Below are 19890 nucleotides of genomic sequence, written 5' to 3'. Positions count from 1 at the left end.
TAAGAGACATTAACAATCAAGTTTCATAAGCTATGTTCAAAGCCACTACGTTATTCTAGGTAAAAATAAGATCTTCAAGTAGTCAAAGGACAATGGCAGCTGTAAGCATCACAAGTAATGAGAGACGGGGATAGAATGTAAATGAAATGGGCCACATAACATTAGAGGGAAAGAAAATTCTAGCTTAGAGAATCAACCATGGTGCCATTCAAATCACAGGCCTTCAATTATTTCCATTTAAATTCAAGTAGCCATTTTGAACAATATTTAGCTCAATAACCGTGTTTTAAGAACTTTGAAGACAACTAATCGAAGAAAATCCCTAGTGACTTACGATAGAAACTTTAAGCCATATTCAAAATTGCTTCTTTTAAAAACAAAATGGATTTCATTACTAAATATTGTCTAATTGAGTACCTATTGATTATTCAATAGCGCTTAAAAGTTAAATCCATGGATCGACCTTCACCAGCGTTATAAAATGCAATCTTGTCGTTTTGGTTTGAATGGGAAAATGTTTACTGTAGACAAACAAGATTTTGTTTGTATTTTGAACCAACACGATGAAAAGGCAAAGGTGCCCCCTGTTGATCATAGATTCTCTTGATGACTCTATGAGGCTTAAATGTCTCGGGAAGAGAGGTTATGGTTTTTCCAACACGCTTTAATATCTCTGGATTGACTCTTGTATTACGAAGTCCAAATATTTTCTCTAGTGACTTGAAGCCTGACCAAAAGGCTCCAAGCCAATCTCGTGTTTTTGGAACATAATCTTTGTTGTTTACAAACTCTTCATCCAAACTTGACAAAACCTTTATACGAATGTTGTCAATTTCTTCTTTTGACAACTCCCCTGATTCTATGAGCTTATTTTCATACATATCTAGTGCTGGTGGATGGCCTCTAATAACCTGATACATCTTCGGTTGAGTGAAGGATGGTTTATCAATCTCATTATGACCAAACCTGCAATCACAAACAATGATCAATAATGACACCAGACTGGAAGGTCTGCCACCATTTTGCGGCAAGTTCACATGCATGCACGACAACTTCAAGATCATCGCCATTCACATAGAAAATGGGCACACTCAAAGCCTTTGCGACATCAGTACAATACTCTGAGGATCTGCCAGCTTCAGGATCAGTAGTGAAAGCAACCTGATTATTAATCACAATATGAATGGTCCCACTAGTAGTGTAGTTCGGCAAAGCACTGAGATGTAAAGTCTCGTAAACCACCACTTGCCCTTCAACCAGGGAAAAACCTTTTATAACCCCAGAAAAATGACTTCCAACACAATGAATACTTGCCAAAGTATCTATGGAATAACAGATATTTGAAAAATATCTATTAATTATCAGAGGGTTAAATAAATGATTGACAAAATGCTGCATTTTATTTTTCAGTGCATCAGATGATCCGGGTTGATAGTGATCTGGATTTTTGCACTAGTTTCACCTTTACTTATTATTCAGAATTTTCGATTTTCAATTATTATTGATTGAAAAGGAATTGTTACATGGTAGGGGCTGCAACCTACGTATCCTTGAAAGGGGCATTAAAAAGATGAATGCTCATATAGATGGAATTTGTAATTGCCTAATTGCGTCAGTACACCGCCCATCGAGTTTGTTGCATCCTAATCAAGATCTGTAAACACTGCCCATGTAGTTCAATACAAACTATCCACGATGCATTTTTAAAGCTCAAAGCTATGAAATTTATATAACCCGATATGCCAGTCATTTTATTGTAATCTTGATTACACTTAATCGTACACTGTCCACATGCCATTTTTAATCTCGGAACAGTTAGCCGACACGATCTCATCACATGGGTTCGAGAACACTTTAAAGCGATTTCATGCTTTGATTTAATTAAATGGTTATTCAACTTTTAGTTCCATTAAAATAAAATAATATAAAATTTCAACCTTTAAACTTAACCGAAACTCAAATTAATTATACATTCCTAAATACTCTAGAAATGTGGTGAATGACAAAATAAAATTAAAATAAATGATTTTATTCAAGTTCATATTCCAAAATAATTTCAAAATCTGTAATCTAGATAAAAATGACCAGAAAAACAACACCTTTCGAACAGAGAAAAGAGACTGTTGTGGCTGAAATTGAAATTGATTCAATCTGATAAAATACAGTTACTTGGAAAACGTGCACCACCTAATTTCTATCAACAAGACGAGAAAATGGCTGTGGCTGAAATTGAAACTGATTCAATCGGACAAAATGTGGCTGGTTGCAAAATGCGCACCACCCAATTTCTATCACCACTAGGAGAATATTCATGGAATAAACGACATGATTTATATTTTTGGAAGTACTAAATATAAAGACAGATAATTAAAAGGAATGTCCAATATTAAACAAAATCCCTACCAGATTTACTATTCTTGCCACTAAAGGAGAGATGTAGGAGATCCAACATAAAATATCTCATTTTCCACAAAGTGGAGTCCAATGGTGAGCAACATTAGAGAGAATTCAACATTACTATGATCACTGCACCAGCTGGCCCCCATTCTTTTATCTGTCATCCCTACTTGCTTTTGCTATGCTCAGCATTCCAATTTCTAGAACATTTTATCCGTTTAGCCAATAGCTTGCCCGAAACAAATCGGCATAAATCATAGCATTTTAGCTCTAAAATAGACTTTCGAAAAATAAATTGGAATCAATGAATATTCTCTTATGATATGAAATAAAATGACATCTGACGGAGAACATGAGAGTCAAACTTGGTCCACTGTGTATCATTGGCTGTCACATAAAACAAATTATCCTTCTCATTCGTTCAAACTCTTATCGATATTTCATCGTATCCACGGACCGCGTTTTCTCAAGGCTCACTACATCGTTTTCAATCTCCAGGTTGAGGTCCTAAGCAACAAGGAAATTAGAGTTTCATAAACATTCAATCTTCCATTAAAATCAACCAGACGAGCACACTCTATTATTGTACACGTTGTTATTCTACTAGCTCGTAGTTTCCGGGTGAACATTGCTTGTTAGTTAGAAAGATATTATGGAGGATTCCATGTATTTATGGTTGTTTCCAATTGTAAGATATCACATTCAGTGTAAGACATATGTGTTTCATTATAGACACTCACTACCATTAATTGTTGTAATTATGCCATTTTGTGTTATCCTCCAGCGTGCAAGTTGTGAAATCTGTAGTTGAAGACTTCCACCTTTTATTATTATTTTTTACCTAACGAAATGTAGCAATGGATTCTACGCTATAATATCTACGAAATAAAAGATGGCTAAACAGATATGTGTTGTTCACATTGGTTGTAGTAAGGCATGCTTACACGGTTCCGTGTTGGCCGTTAATTGAAAATTCCGACTTGATATTCGAAAACCCGGAAAGGCCCAAAACATCTTCTTCTTTTTTTAATGGGGAATAGATTTGCAACCATTCACTTCATTTCTAAAAATAGGAGTAGATTTCAATGAGATAATTTTCCAGGAAGAATCTTCATTAGCTCTTAAAAATTTGGTGAGAAGAGAGAGAGAACAATGAAGCAACTCCTTTTAAGAGGTTTTTATTTTTATTTTTTTTATTTTTTTTTATAACAGAGATTATAATTTTCTGGAGAACGAAATGACAGGTTCTGGGCTGACTGCACTGAGAAAGTGATGTGCTTTCACAGCCCAGTTGAATAAAAGTTGTAAGATGTGCATGTATCCCATCAGCACATATACATCTTAATCCCACACTCCTAATCACTGAAAGGTTTTAGCACATGTTTGTTATCTCTGATGGTGCTTAATATATCCAGGTGCTTAATATATCTACGATTAATATGGATTTATCCTATAAAAAAATCCATTTTTGTGTTGCTATAGCTATAAATATGGTTGTCTTATCTTCTTTTTTTTTTCCTTTTTTTTTTGCAACATCTTGATAGTTATTTCATGTATCTATTAGGTCTGTACCTTCGTAAATCAATTAGTAGGCATAGGAAGAGATATTCAAAATTTCCCACCACGGAAATTTGTGATACTCGAGCTACAAATGACAGAGCCTGCCAAATGTTGTGTTGTTAAGAGGAGAGAAACATCTTGGAGGCTAAATATCATAGGAGAGTTTTTGCTTTAATTTTACTGAAGCGGCCCGGAGGCAGATTTGTAGAGAAAATCAGAATCATTTGGAGTCATAAAATGTAAGCAGTATGGAATCAGTTGGTCTTTATAATATCATAATCAAAACAGTCAAAAATATAGTTTGGAAGTATAATCTACTCAGGTTGAGCTGATGGTACAGTGCTTCTAATTTTGTGAACACCGTTGATAACTAACCCTGAACTTCAAAATAGTATATACAAGTTGATCCAGGAACATCAGGATTCTTTTGTGCAGTAGAAGCGCTGGGAGAAAACGTCCCAGTAGTTTTATGAACCACTTTCTTGATGTCTTTGTCAATTGAGGGAGATAGAGTTTTAGGAGGAGCAGGGGTTAGAAAGGATTTTATCTCCTCCTCCTATTTTGGATTAGGAGTTGGAGCTTCTTCGGTTTCTTTGGATTGAGCTCTAATTCGTCTGCCAGGATATCTTGAATTGGGTAAGGGTGAATGGCCAAATGGGGTCTATAAATTATGGGTGAGAAGGTGAAAACTGACATTTCCAGGAGTCAGAGCATATTGCAACTAGTAGAATAGATGTTATCAGGGATATTTGCTATGCATGTTGGATAAGTAGGTTGATATTAGTGGTCAAGTTTGAAAGGCTGTCAAACATCGTATAAACGGCCGATTATCAGATCACGATTATCCAAATCAAGCGAGAGGAGGGAAATTAAAGAAACAATTTGAGAAGGAAGCCAAAAAAAGGTCCATAGGTCCTAGAGGTTGAACTTGGCTCTGATACCAAGTGTAAGGTCCATTTCGCGTAAGGTCCAATTCCATACTATATATATATATATATATATATATATATATATATATATATATATATATATATATATATATATATATATATATATATATATATATATATAATCACAACAAAATACCACAAGAAGAGAAACGCATTGAAATTTCAAATTTATTCAGCACTGTCTAACACTTTCCTGAAACTCATTTCAGGAAACATATCACAACATTTACATACTTTTAACTAAGATCAAATAGTAATGAAACACATGTGTACCATTCACCAGAAGGTGAGACTCCGCTTGCTCTGTTGTTACTGGTATTCCCTTGTTGTCGGTCACCTCCGCAAGTGAATGATGATGTACTTGATCCGAATGTGAAGACCCACCGGTTAACCTCCCAACCTACTCCTTGGGTACTCTTCTTCCCCGCGGACCCCCGAGCTGCAATGGGGTTGTACAATGGAGGAATGCACTAACTAGTAGAGGAGAGCACTCCTTGGCTCAAGAGTCCCCTCTCTAAAATCCTCTACCTCAACAAACTCACTATAGTTTTGTAATCACTGCTCTAACATCATCTCATCCATCCAACCATAGGGTTACCAAAAGTCCCTTCTCCCATGGTTTGCCCCTTCTTTTATAGGAGTCCTCATAGGTGACACTTGTCATGTCATGCATAATTAATTATTTTTTTATAATTCAATAGCTTGATAATTCACCACCCATGTGTCATTCTCACATCAAGGGTCTCCCAAAATTATTACTTAAATTTTTATTTAAAACTAATATTTTCCTCACCTCAACAAGATTCCTATTTCTTCTCCTAGTTGTCTCTTTATTCCCCCATTTTTATTCCTTAATTTGTGTTCATTACTTAAAGTCAATTAATGAGTCAAGATTTGATCCCCTATTTACTCGCTAATTTAACTCAGGTTATCTCTTAGATGGATATTCTTATGTTGTTTGTTGCCACATGGAGGTTCTTTACATTTCTCTAAATTTAATTTATTATTCTTATTTTAATTCACCTTCCTCTTTTCTTAATTAGGTTTAATTAGTTTAGGATTAATCTTTATCCTTACAATTATGTCCCTCTTTCCCCTTTTTACCTAATTAAACCACATAATCTTCTTAGTATTTTCCAACATGGGAAGGCTAGAGTTTTTAAGGTACTCTATTTTATTTCTTCCTATGATCCTCCTTATTCCAAGTTTTATTTTTTATTTAATTACCTTGGTTTCTAATCATCATTTACCCTTGATGTAAATTTACCTAGTTTTCATTCCTTATATTTATTTATTATTATTTATTTTTAATGATTCCAAGGGTGCCAAGCTTGGTTGTGCCCTTCAAGAACTTCCCTAGAAGTTCCAAGGGTGCCACACCTAATAGTTTAATTGTGATGCCAAGGGTGCCACAGCACTTGCCCTTCAAACATCCAGTGATTACGAGGGGAAGGTATAGTGAAACATTATAGACCACTATCATCTCTTATGTTGCCTGCTATAGTGAGACTAATGGTGCCGGGGACCAAGGAATCCGCCTTGATGCGCGTCCCCCAGTAAACTCCTCATGAGCGACCCAGCTTTGGGACCTGCCCTCATGGCATCCTGATCTTCAAGGTGAAGGTGTTTCAACCTTTCCAGCCCAAGTCACGGCGGGAGTGCTAGTGGGTGAGATCAGGGACTCTATCCCACCCCTCCCATGTAGTTCCATCCACCTGTACAACCCCATCACCCATATATTCGGTCAAGCAACTAATATGTGCCTACAACCATTAACATATCATCAGAATATAGTTAAACATATATGGTAGATTTCAAGATCGACTTAGACTTTAAAAGATAAAATAATATGAATTTTCATCAAACCAGGTGTCATCGACATGTCATATGCGAGTGCCTCTGATGGTTTCTTGCCATACTCAATAATCATCAGTAACAAGGTTTCTCAATGTTAGTCATTATCATAATAGCATCATTAACAATTCTTGGTCATTCACATCATTGTCCATTGTAAGTCTGAACTAAAGGCAGTAGGTAACATGGGGGACACATACCTCATGGCTATCATCAATAATCGTCAATGGAAACATACATATTCATTAAGCTATCAACATCGTAACATTGTAGAAATATACCTATCCATCAAATTTATCATCATTATGCTTTTAGTAGAGCGCATACATATTCTTTAGTACCCTCATCATAAATTCAAATAGAGACCAACTTAACTATTTAATGTTGCAATCATCAGAATACTGATAGATAAGATACATAACCATTCATGCTATCATAATATCAATGGAAAGCATTCATACATCACAACCATGAATATCTCAATCGCTAATAATAGTGTCATGTGTCCAGATCCTCAATCTGAGGTCCTCAAAGAATAAAGTGTCTAAGATAATGTCATATTAAGGTCAGGAAACTAGAGTGGTCACTACAGTGGGAATCTAGTAGGTTGAGAATCTAACCCTAATAACAAAAAAAATGTCTTGTGGTCGATAACCACAAAATCCAATGTAGAACTGAAGATGTCCAAATAAGTCATGGGGGATTCACTCAATGAACCTATGACATATCATGTGAATTCATGGCATACTAAACAATACCCTTAATTTAACAACATATTGCAAAATACCTATAAAAATCACATTATTTAACCCCCTATTAATACGAAACCAATACACCTTCCCAATTTCACCAGATATTGTAGGTATCCATTTTTTCATTAACATTTTTTATACCCCTTTATATATTTTCATTAACTTTGAGATCCATTTTTTATACCTGCCAATTTAAAAACGCTTTACCCCCTATTCTATGCTCAATATATTATGTCATTTTCCTCAATATATATCCACCAATATGAATGCATATGACATGGTATTGCTCCCAAAATGAATCACTCGTGAAACAAGTATGAGCACTATTAACCAAGATTTTCTTAACACTCATAGAAATAAAGTATCCATTATCAAAATGGTTGTAGACCATCTCCATCGCATCAATATGTAGGATGTACTTTGATTGCTATTGAATTCTAGAAACTTCTAACAGGTGATCCAAGACATCCATTGTGAAACATACAAATATGGGGCAAAGGGGAACCCTTGAAAAATGATTTGATTAAAAAAATTTGAGGAGATAATGAATTATTATCAAGCAGAAATGTCGATAAATTAGAGAGTAATGTGTTCACCATGGCTGCACATTGTCGTAATAAAACTAACATGTTTGTGATGAAGTTCCAGTCTGGAAAAAGCTAGGGTGCTATTCATTGTTGCGAGCCTATTCCAAGGCCTCTCAACTCTAGATTATGTGTCTAGAATAATTAGACCCTAACCTGCTTTCTCTTGTTGAACTACCTTCCATGTAATTGAGTGTACTTGAAGAGCCATTTCTTTAGCCATGATCTTGTATGAGACACCGAGGAAGGTAACGAACCTCCAAGCTCTAATGGTGTGCCCCTAGTTACATTCTTAGTAATGAGTTTACTAAGGCATTGATTGAGAAATTTAGATAGCTTTCTAGAAGAGAATTATTCAACTATTTCATCCATTCTTTTACAAAGAAGACATTTCTCGTACCCATCCTTATTTTTCCTTTTCTTTTCAATATGATGTCACATGATTTGAAAGATCACGTCCATGCAGTATAATAATCCATTTTCTTTAAATTTACCCCATTAAAGCATTGGTATCATAGATTATTAAAACTTGAACTATGGTAATAAAAAAAATTGTAAACCAATAATAAAGTAGAAGCTCTAATATTTTAAAATATTTAAGTGGTGAATCTGCAACGACTATCCTCAACTATTTTTTAGCTTACATAAAGACTACTTGATTCTTATTTTTAATTCCATAATTGGATGATCTTATTCAAAGGGAATGCTCAACACCTTTATTCCAAATAGTTATAAATTCCCTTTGGCCTAACACTAAATCATATCAAAGCTATCTTGACTAGTGCAATGGCTTCGTATGTTGCTACTTTGGATTTCTACAGCTGGGGTTTACCCCTTGATTTCCCCACAACCATTTTGGACAAAAGTGTGTGGAGGAGGCATTGCTTACATTTTTATGGTTGTAAATAGATTCGAAAAAAAAACTTGTTTTTTCAAATATTCTCTGCCTCTTAGAGAACTATTTCAACATTGAGATGATGCCTACTATCTAGCAAGATGGTTGCACCTTGGGAGCCCCTATCTTGGGGTTTCTCAACCCAGAAACGTCTATGTTGCAGGCCCAACACATATCCTCCATAGAACTATGTTCATTTATCTCTCACATTTTTTATTTACAGATAATTCCATGTACAATGATGTAAATCAAGCTATTACTAAACCTCTCACATTGTTTTTAACATGTTATGGCAGATATATGACCTATGTGCCAAACATTTCTTACCATTAGATGCAATCGTATTCTCATACAGGGCTTCTTTAACCCCAAGACCAGGATTCAATTTGGAAAATTTTGGTTCTTTATGCCCACCTTCTACTACTATGTATTGTTAATAAATATTTTTTTGACCATATTATTATGAATTTTTGGAGCTATATTTGTAGAATATATACAATCCTTATCTTGCACCCAAGTATCCTCATGTATATGTTGCATCTAAAATTTTTAGTTCTCCAGTATATCATTCACTGTTAACTCTTCATGGTCCTAATGATGATATTTTAGTTGAATCAAATGAAATTAAGGTACAAAACCTTTGGTTTTTTAAGCATTGGGATAATTTTCTTTCTTTCTACTTGTAATCTCACTATGTACTAATGCTCATTCAGTAATTCTATTTTTCTTATTCTAGTGTTGTTTCTATTTGTTAAACTAATAATTTATCACAACACCATGCTTACATTGTTGTAGGGAATCAAATTCTTGTTTCTACAAAAGGAATGTGCATGAAGCTAACAAAAAGTCTTATAATCAGATTTAGACTATATGACCTTATTGAGAGAAGATATGTTTTTATAAAAATCCTCATGTGTGGAATTAAAACACTCATGTGTTGAAATAAATATACATATCTTAGTTAGGTTTCCTCTATATAATTTCTATGTCATCAAATATCTTGCTTATGTTTCCTCTATATATTCAAAATTCCATTCAAATGTTTTTCATGGTTTACTTTTTGCTCTAGCCATGATTGTAAATAATTATTTAGCTCTTGGCTTCCCCAGTAGGGACTACCACTTCCTCTAGCTCTTTCTTGAGTTAATAATCTATGTGTTTAACTATCAGATCAAACACTGTCGAATCGATTGCATTTTGGTTTGTGGGATAACTTCTCTACGTTGAAAGATTCATTTGTTGTTGAATATTTTGGATGGATTAGTGAAAAAGGTGTGGTCAATCTAATATATCTAGGGTCTCTTTTATGGAAACATTACTTCCAAGATTTCGTGAGAATAAAAAAATGTACTATACAGATATCGTGGGCACTTTGTTTGAGAAATTGATGGGCAAGCTTGAATATACCAAAATTATGATATTATATGTAGCTGATATGAGTAGGTGGAAGTCCCTATTGATGGTGTGTTGAAGGGCTTTGAGATCATGGTTATTCAATCCAGCAGTTGTTCATTGTGTTGAGTTGCAAGAAAGGTCATAGATATAGTTGTTAATCATTGAAAGGTGGAGATCACCCAATTGATGTGCACTGGAAGGTAAATCACTCTTGCATTCAAACTCAAATATTAAGGAAGGAAAATTTTCATTTGGAGTCACGCTAGAGGTATATCATTGTCACACTGTCTATTTTATGCAAAACTAAGTTCAGTTGTAATGTGGAGAGATTCAATACTTCGGAATTTGAATTCTGCTATGAAGTTAAACTGAGATACATGAGGAATCTCTCTAGGTAGAGCATTCGGTTTCTTAACAATTATTTTGGTTCCTATTGAATTGGAAACTGAATTATGAGATGAATATACCCAACTTGAAGACACATTGTGAATGGTGGAAGTTAAGCTTTGGTATTAAGATCTACAATGGAATGATGAGCCGAACACATCATGTGAACTATCAATGCCTATATATGCGATTTCAAGGATTGTCATAACCCTTCACATAATTCTTTAAAGGGTTCTAGCTCTTAGAAAGTGTAGCAAGAAATGATCAATTTGACTTTAGCCTTAGTGAAATTGAATAAATTAAATTTCCACATCAACAGGACAACTTGGAGGTAGTTATCTTGTGCGACATGGCTCTTGTATCAGCAAATTCTAGTTAGTGGGCTTGGAGTTTAGTCATGCATGTGTTGATTGCTAAATTTGAGCAATATAGTTCAGTTATTTTTAGTTGCACTCAATTAACTAACATATAACAATTAATAGAGTCAATGGAAGGTTAGATGGGTAGTGAGACAACAATCTAACTCAAATATTTTTCAATTAACTGATCAATCAACCCAAAATAGATCATGCATGCATGGAATTCGAATTCCTCAGCTGGAGAAAAGGAATTAAGGCTGATGAAATATATTTGTATACTAGTGTAGTGTATAAAATTTTGTACGCAAGAAGCTCATCAATCCTTGGTAATTATGTAAGGAAATAAGGACCTTTCCTATTTTTTAGGAGCTTGAATTACCTCATAATTGTGCTAGAAAATAAGAGGTTGGAGTAGGCATAAATTGGCTAAGTGTTATCTAGAGGCTCTCATTTAGTAGAGAGAACAATTTTACCTTTGTAGGTGGTGCTCAGAGCTAGAACATGCAATTGTAATAGTTTCTCTATTCAATTGATTAATGGAAAGAGGCTTGAGGAGTTTTTCGCAAGTGGGTTCCCCTATAAATCATTGTGTACTTGTTGTTTTTCTTGTTGCATGTCTATGCATGTTGTTCAAAATTATGATTTTTGTTTCTCAAATTAGTAGAGTAGAATTTGTGTCTCCTGATTTTAGTTCGAATTATTGAGCAGTTTCCATTTTCTATCAAATTTCTACATGGTATCAGAGCCTTGAAATCACATTAGAACCAATATTTCAAATTTTTACTGTCAGGAATTTCAAATTTGCAGCCTCAGTGCAAACATTTTTCTTCAAATTCGGGAGAATTTATTTCAACGGATTGAGATTGAAATATGCCCTGGAGGGTAGATCAAATTTCATAGCCCAAAAGAACTAGATGGAAGCAATGCTTGATGATAATGGAGTGCTTGAATACGCTCAAACTGACATTAAAAATCCAACAACCTCAGATGCACAACAATTAGCCCAGTGGAAGAAGGACACTGCAAGAACGAGGAGGATCATCTTGAAGGGTGTGAAAGACCACATAGTCTCAAAATTACATGGCAAGGAGACACCCTTTGCTATGTGGAAGACCCTCATTGAGCTATTCAAAAATAGCAGTGATGCCAAATAACTTGATCTGACAAACAAATTGTGGATTGAAGACAAAGGGTATGATGTAGTCTTCTGCAATGGGAAGGCCCATATAAGCATTTTGCTTTAGGTCAAATCAAGCAGATTGGTGTCCAGATCGAGAGCCTCTACACATTAGAGAAATATGAATGTATAACCTCGAGGAGCAAGGCAACGATTGGAGATGTGGTGGTTGAGAAGTACCAGGATAGAGCTCTCAAGATGGAGCTTCAATCAGTTGGAAGTTGAGTTGACCAGCAAGATGATGATGACTAGGACCAATTAGAGACCTCCAACTAAGTGGGTAGAGGGAGCAGCTGTAGTTATAGTCAGTGGGGTTATTGATTTCTTTTATTTCTTACAATTACATGTTTACAATTTTTTTTTATCTAAAATGTCCAATTTGAAAATTTCAAATTTTCTATTTCAAATCCCATGTGTGTGTGTGTGTGTGTGTACTTTCATTAAAACATTACATTTATCTAAAAACTTAAAATATATACACTCTTATAATATATAGATTTGTAAATTTTAGGAACCAAACAACTATGCAAAAATTGATAAATGCTCATCGAATTTAACTACTATCACTAAACAAGGCAGCATAGCTCGCACCCTTGTCAATTAGTTTAAATATAGTTAAATTAAAGCATAAAGCAATAAATATATAATGGGACAATGCCTTCAACTATTGTGTGCAAAATTGGCACATTTTACCCAGAGAATTTGTCATGTAATTGACTGTACTATTGAATTTATTGAGTTTGAGTGGACCGGGTAGATTGACTATTGTGCTATGAAATTGGCACATCTTGACAGAGAATTTGTAGTGCAGTGAACTAACTGTACCACAGATGTATTCGTGATTTGGCCAGGTGATTAATTCTTACATGAAGTTATTCAATGCATTTTGCATTAATTTATTTAATTATAGAATTTTGTATATTATATTATATTAAATGGACTTTTAAAATAATATATATATATATATATATATATATATATATATATATATATATATATATATATATATATATATATATATATATATATATATATATATATATCAAATTGACTATAATTTTAAAATTGTGTTATTATTATAAAGAGTAATTTTTAAGTGCCATTTTTTTTAAGTTTTTTGGTTTATTTTCCTAAAATTTTCTAGAATTTGGTAAAGATTCATTGAAATAAAAAAATTTAATAGGTAAATTCTTCATAGTGGAAGTGCCTTAAGGGTTTTTGAGAGTGCTGAATCCATATATATACTGAAATTTCTAGTTTAAACAACACAAATCAAGATTTGATTGCAAATTTTTAGGTAGGATTCCTATCTAAAATCTGCCAAAAACTCCAAAAAAATCTCACTTAAAACTACTCTTCATTATTATTATAATTATGTTTTAAAATATTATATTTAAATATTTTAAAATTTAAAATAAAAATTTATTTAATTTTAGATCTTAAACTTTTGTGATCCATTTTGTAAATAAAAGTGTCTTTCAGGTTAATCACATTATAAAGATAAATTTATTTAATAATTTAAAATTCAATATTTAATGATAATCTTTAAAAATAATTTAAAATTTAATTATGAAACATCAAATATAACAATTATTAATTCATAATCTTTTCTAATATATATATATATATATATATATATATATATATATATATATATATGGGTAGAACTACCCATGACACTACACTACACATCACCTCACTTGTGTAACAATGGAGCTCTGATCATTAATGGGATTCTGATTGAAGTAACAAACCATGATGAGTTGTATCTCAGTATTATTCACAAATCACAATGAGTCTCTAACTCCAAATATGGTTAAGTCTCCATTGAATTTTCTGACAATGACTTGGATGGTGCAAAATATAATAATTACACAATAAAATCTCATTACTCTTGACCAATAAAAATGTAAATAAATAAATAAAATTAATAATAAAAAAAATAAAATTTAATACACTAATTAATTTTATAAAATATGATTTAATTTTTTATCAACAACCAAACTAATTAAAAATCAAAAATCAATGGAAAATTATTGATTGCTTTACTACTGTCTATCGCAGGGTAATAACAACACCTACACATTAATTAATTCACCATATACACTAATAATTACTGAGTACAATGCTCTCACTTATAATTACTGAGAGGTTGCTTCCGTCATACAAACACCCTCTATCCTGCAGTCATACATGCCCCCAACAAAGAGTCAAAAGCAAGTGTAGTGGTGTTAACAGATTCTCGAAATCAAAAGATTGAACACCAAACTATAAGATGGGAAGATCTTACTTTCCCAGAACATTGGGTGGTATCCAATCCCAAGCCTCCTGCTATAAAGAAAATTACTTCTGCTGATATTAGAGAAGAACCCTCTTCTGCTATTCTTTCTTTCCCTCGAAGATCAACTATTGATAGGCAAAGAATAGACCAAATGTGCATAAGTTCACCATTGTACAAAAACCCCGAATTTGTAGATACAACCTGCTCCAGTTCTAGTTCAAACTCCTGTAAACATATTTCATTGTTTGAATTCACACAATTAGTCAATTTTTCCTCTCTTGAAGTAAAATGTCCAGAGTGTCATTGCCTTGTTAACCTCAGTCATCTTGTTGATATTGTCATGCATGAAAACCATAACCCTAGGACAAGAGATGCTCCACCTACCACTTCTATAAATCCTTGTCCTAATCCTAAATGTTCAGATATACCTTTTCCCCATGAAGCTGAACATATCATGATGGTGCATGAGATTACTACTTTGGAGAACGAGGATCCAAGGTTAACACCAATCTTCAGCACATTGAGGCCAGCAAAGCCTAGATATGGGCTTGGATTCCTAGAACAAGCAAATGGAATAATCCCTGATTCAAGATTTGGCCCAATTCCAGATGATTATAAAAAACCTACTGTAATGGAAATGCAAAAGTTTTTTACATTAATGGATGGTTGTACCAAACATAAAATTGGAGGTGCATGGATGAAAGCCATGTTAAATTGGGATATTCTTACTCATATAGAAGCTGAATCTTTTGGTTCTGCTCATACTATTGAAGAAAAAATTAAGTTGTCTCATGAATGGAAACAGTATATGGAAGAAACAAATTCCTGGATATCTTTTTATTCCTGCAAAAATATGAGATAGAGAAAAGATGTTATGATGGCCGATGATAGAGCCTCTACTTCATCACTTCACCCTTGGTCAGCCTTAGATGGTAGTAAGGTTCAGACAGTAACTACCTTCCCTCCCTATAGAGGTATTGTCTTAGGAGAAGGTCAAAATTTTGTAAAGGCCATTCCTATTGTATTAAAGGATGATAATGCCTTGGGAATAGATGGAAGAATTTAGAAGGCCGGTGAATAGCTAAAATGGACAAACACAGCCATTAAAGGTATGGAGATGAATGTGATAAAATTTGTAGAGGTTAAAAATCAATATGATGCCATGCAAGTTTCTTTGAATGATGTAAATAAAAATTTCAATGATGTACAATTTACATTTTCAGTTGTTAGAGGATATACGAGAGAATCCTTGGACAAGATAGAAGAAGTAGGAGAAAAAATGGAAGAACAATTCAATTCCACTAAAGGAATAATAAGTGAACTGGCAGGGAAAATAGAAAAGATATCACTATCAAAGATAGACAAACCAGTTCCAGATTCCTTTTTATGCAAAAGAAGCATAAAGATACAGGACCCAGTCAAACCAGTGGACAGATTTCCATCTTTATTTCCTAAAGAAATGGTAGTATCACAAAAGGAGGAATATTCAGAACATGTTTCTCTGGCATCATTATTTCAGGAAGAAGAAAAAAGAGCCAAGGTTCTTCCCATCTATGAGCCTTTAGAAAATCAGTTCAATAAATATCTGGCTCCTAATCTAGCTGGAAAAGGAAAACTTCCAAAGACACATACATTCTTCCTAGAATCCCACAAGGAATGGAATATTGATAATATTAGCATTGGCCAAATCAGACAACTAATTGATGTAATTTTGTCTGAATATAAGGTAATGTGTTTCAGGGGTAAGAGCGAAATCGAAGAATGCAAGACCATCATACAGTGTTTCACTGGAACACTTCTCAGATAGTGAGAAATGGAATCATCATCGGCCTTAATAGCTAAGATGGAAGAAGAATGCCTTAAAGATATAGATGGAAATATCATCCATAATGTAGATGGGTTATTTCAAAGTAATATGATTGGAGCTTTGACTTCAATGATCTTAGAGGACTGGTGTGGCTCTGAAGAAGAATTGGCTGACAAACATGAGGTTATATTAATGAACCTCAAATGTAACAAAATGTCACAATTTGAATACTTTCACAGAGATTGGGTGCAAAGGATATATGAAGTGAAAGATTCCAAAAATTTATTATGGAAACAAGTATATCTTGCAACCCTACCATCCAGATTTGTTGATTATATCAAACTGCAAGAAGTGTTTCAATTACCATTCGAATCATATACCTAGGGAGAGATTTATTCTCTCATTACAAAAACATTGGTCAGTTTGTGCACCAGTTCTAAAGTAAATAGATCTTTAGAAAAGTTGTCAAGGCTTCCAGATAGTAAATCTATCTATAGCAAATATGGTCTAACCATTGATGATCCTTTGGTTAGAAAAAGGAAAGCCAAAAGGCGAGCCAAAAAAGAATATAAGCAGACTGCCAAATTCTATAAAGGAAAATCATCAGGAAGAAAAGTCACACCAAGAACCAAAAAGGGACACTACAGGTATGTGCTTAAGACACATTACTATAAGCCTTCTGATTAACACCTGCATACTTCCAAACAAGAAAAATGGAATAAGCTTACTTGTTGGCTTTGTGGTAAGTCGGGACATACATCTAATCGATGTCCAGTAGGTGAAGAATCAAAGAAGAATAAAGGCAAGAAAAATCAGCCTCTAAGCAGACAGGACAAAGATGTCAAACTAGAGACCCAAACACAATGCAAAAAGTGTGGGTCTAAAAATCATGACACAAATCGCTACCCAAATATTTCAATCACAAAACATCTACAGCAGCAACAACAACAAGAGTCATCTGGTGATTCCTTTAGCTCTTCATCAGACTCATTTGGTGAAGATTTACATGCACATATGCAACCTTTTGCATGCTCAGACTTAGAAAACAGTGCATGTCCTTATGATTTTGATTATGATTTTTACAGTGAATCCTCTATTGAGGAAACACGCATAGCACCACCAAAGGAGAAGGTGTTCATGACCGCATCCGAAGAAGAAGAATTCAAGATTATTTCTCAAATCCAAGCAATGGAAGAAGGTGATATGAAGGAAAGACTTACTGCAACTTTCATGGATCAACTACGTCTATCCAGTTCTTCCAAAAATATTGCCAAAAATCCATTATTTGTTGATGCCTCATTTGAGCGACATACCAAATCCTTCCAGAAGCATCAACTGCATGACAAGGTTCGCTCACTCACCTTGGGGGAGGTAAGTAGAGAAATACACCATCTTAAACTTGAAATTTCTAGTTTAAAATCTAGAATTTCATAACTAGAAAAGGGAAAATAGCTTGAAAGTGTTCCAGATTGGAACACTACAGCCTCCTACCAAAACCCGAATATAGAAATCATTGAAGGGTAGAAAGATCCTATTCTGGGATTCAGAGAGATGAGGATCATGGCTATTGAATATCAGCAGCACCATGTAAAAATAAATCTTTGTATACAAGGAGAAATGTTTTCACTAACTGCACTATTAGATTTTGGTGCATATGTAAATATCTTAAATTCAAAAGTTATTCCAGCAAAATATTGGATTATTGCAGAAGGGAATTTTGTTGTTCTGGGGAATAAAACACTTAGATATGAAGTACCAAAAGCTTCTGTATGTTTTGACCAACATTGTATAAAGCTTAAATTTGCAGTCTCAGATATACCCATTGATTGCATTTTGGGTAATATCTTTCTAGCCGCAGTTGAACCCCATGGTTCAATACGATTAAAGAATAATAAAACTGGCTACTTCATTACACTCCCAACTTCAGATGGAAAGTCAAAAAGGATTGAAATACCTTACATCACAAGCCCAAGGATTTCAACCATGGTCCAGACAATTAGGGACTTGGATAGCACTGAAGCAAAGTTAATAGATCTAAAAGATCTGAAGTCTTCATTACAAATTGAAGAACAATTGAAATGTCCTCTAAACAAAAAGAAAATTGCTGAGCTCAAAAAAACAATATAGGATGAATGTTGTTCAGAAGAACCAAATGCCTTTTGGCATCGGAAACAGCACACAGTTGAATTACCATACAAACAGAGTATGTTGGGAAACCATGCAAAAGCAGAGAAATCCCAATGAACAAAGAGTATAGGGAGCTATGTGAAAAAGATACAAAGCAACTCCTGAACAGAAGACTCATCAGGGAATCTGACAGTCCTTGGAACTCTTATGGATTCTATGTAAATAAAAGATCAGAACAGGTTAGAGGCATCCCAAGGCTTGTAATAAATTACAAAACTCTGAACTTTGTTCTTTCAGATAAGACATATCCTATCCCCCACAAAGGTGATTTGATAGGGAGGATAGTGAGAGAAAAAATATTTTCAAAATTTGATTTAATGTCAGGCTTTTTGCAGGTCACCATTTCTGAAAAATATAAGTTCAAAACAGCCTTCAGCGTGCCTGCAGGACATTACGAATGGAATGCAATGCCTTTTGGAATGAACCATGCTCCCTCTAAATTCCAGAAGGTGATGGATTCCATCTTCAAACCTTACTTTGATTGGCTCCTGGTCTATATTTATGACATCTTAATTTTTTCGAAAAATATTCAAGATCATTTCAAGCATGTACAGACATTTGTACAGTTGGTAAAATGAAATGGTTTGATTTTAAGAAAAAACAAAATAGAGGTATTCCAAACCTCTGTAAAGTTTCTTGGCCATACCATATTCAATGGTCAAATATCCTTGCAGAAACATGCATTAGAATTCTCTGAAAATTTCTCTAACATTTGATAAAACCTAGCTTCAGAGATTTCTAGGATGTCTGAATTATGTGAGTAAATTCTATCAAGATTGTGCAAAGGATAGAAGTTTGTTAAATCAAAGGCTCAAGAAAAATCCACCTCCATGGACTGAGGCCCATACCAAAGTTGTTCAATGAATCAAAGGTAAAGTCAAGACACTGCTTATCCTTTATGTTGCTGATGACAATGCTTTCAAGATCGTAGAATCAGATGCAAGCAATATTGGTTGGGGTGGCATCCTCAAAAAGAAAAAGGAAGGTGCAGAACAAATTGTACAGTTTGCTTCAGGAACTTGGAATCCAGCGGAACAAAATTATTCTACTATAGAGAAGGAAGTTAAAGCCACCTAGAATTGTATAAATAAATCTGAGGTAAATCTTGTAAATAAAAAATTCCTGCTAAGGATTGATGCCTTGGCTATGAAAAAAGTCTTAACCAAAGACATTAAAAAGATGGGAGAAGCCAAGTTTGCTCGGTGGCAGGATTTGTTCGCCAACTTTTATTTCAAAGTGGAGCATATTAAAGGGAAAGAAAATTATCTGCCAGATTTTATCAGTGGAGAATTTATTTATCCAGCT

At 34.1% G+C, this 19890-nt stretch overlaps 1 pseudogene; it reads right to left on the bottom strand.

The window, feature by feature from the left end:
• Positions 1-518: 518 nt before the first annotated feature.
• Positions 519-17790, bottom strand: LOC149249603 (2-oxoglutarate dehydrogenase, mitochondrial pseudogene; annotated as a pseudogene).
• Positions 17791-19890: the final 2100 nt, after the last annotated feature.

This window comes from Pinus tabuliformis, chromosome 7, assembly GCF_031772625.1.
Source record: "Pinus tabuliformis cultivar Carrire ecotype Pingquan chromosome 7, CPIR1, whole genome shotgun sequence".
In the NCBI taxonomy this organism is placed as follows: Eukaryota; Viridiplantae; Streptophyta; class Pinopsida; order Pinales; family Pinaceae; genus Pinus; species Pinus tabuliformis.
This window is presented reverse-complemented; position numbering and strand designations above follow the sequence as displayed.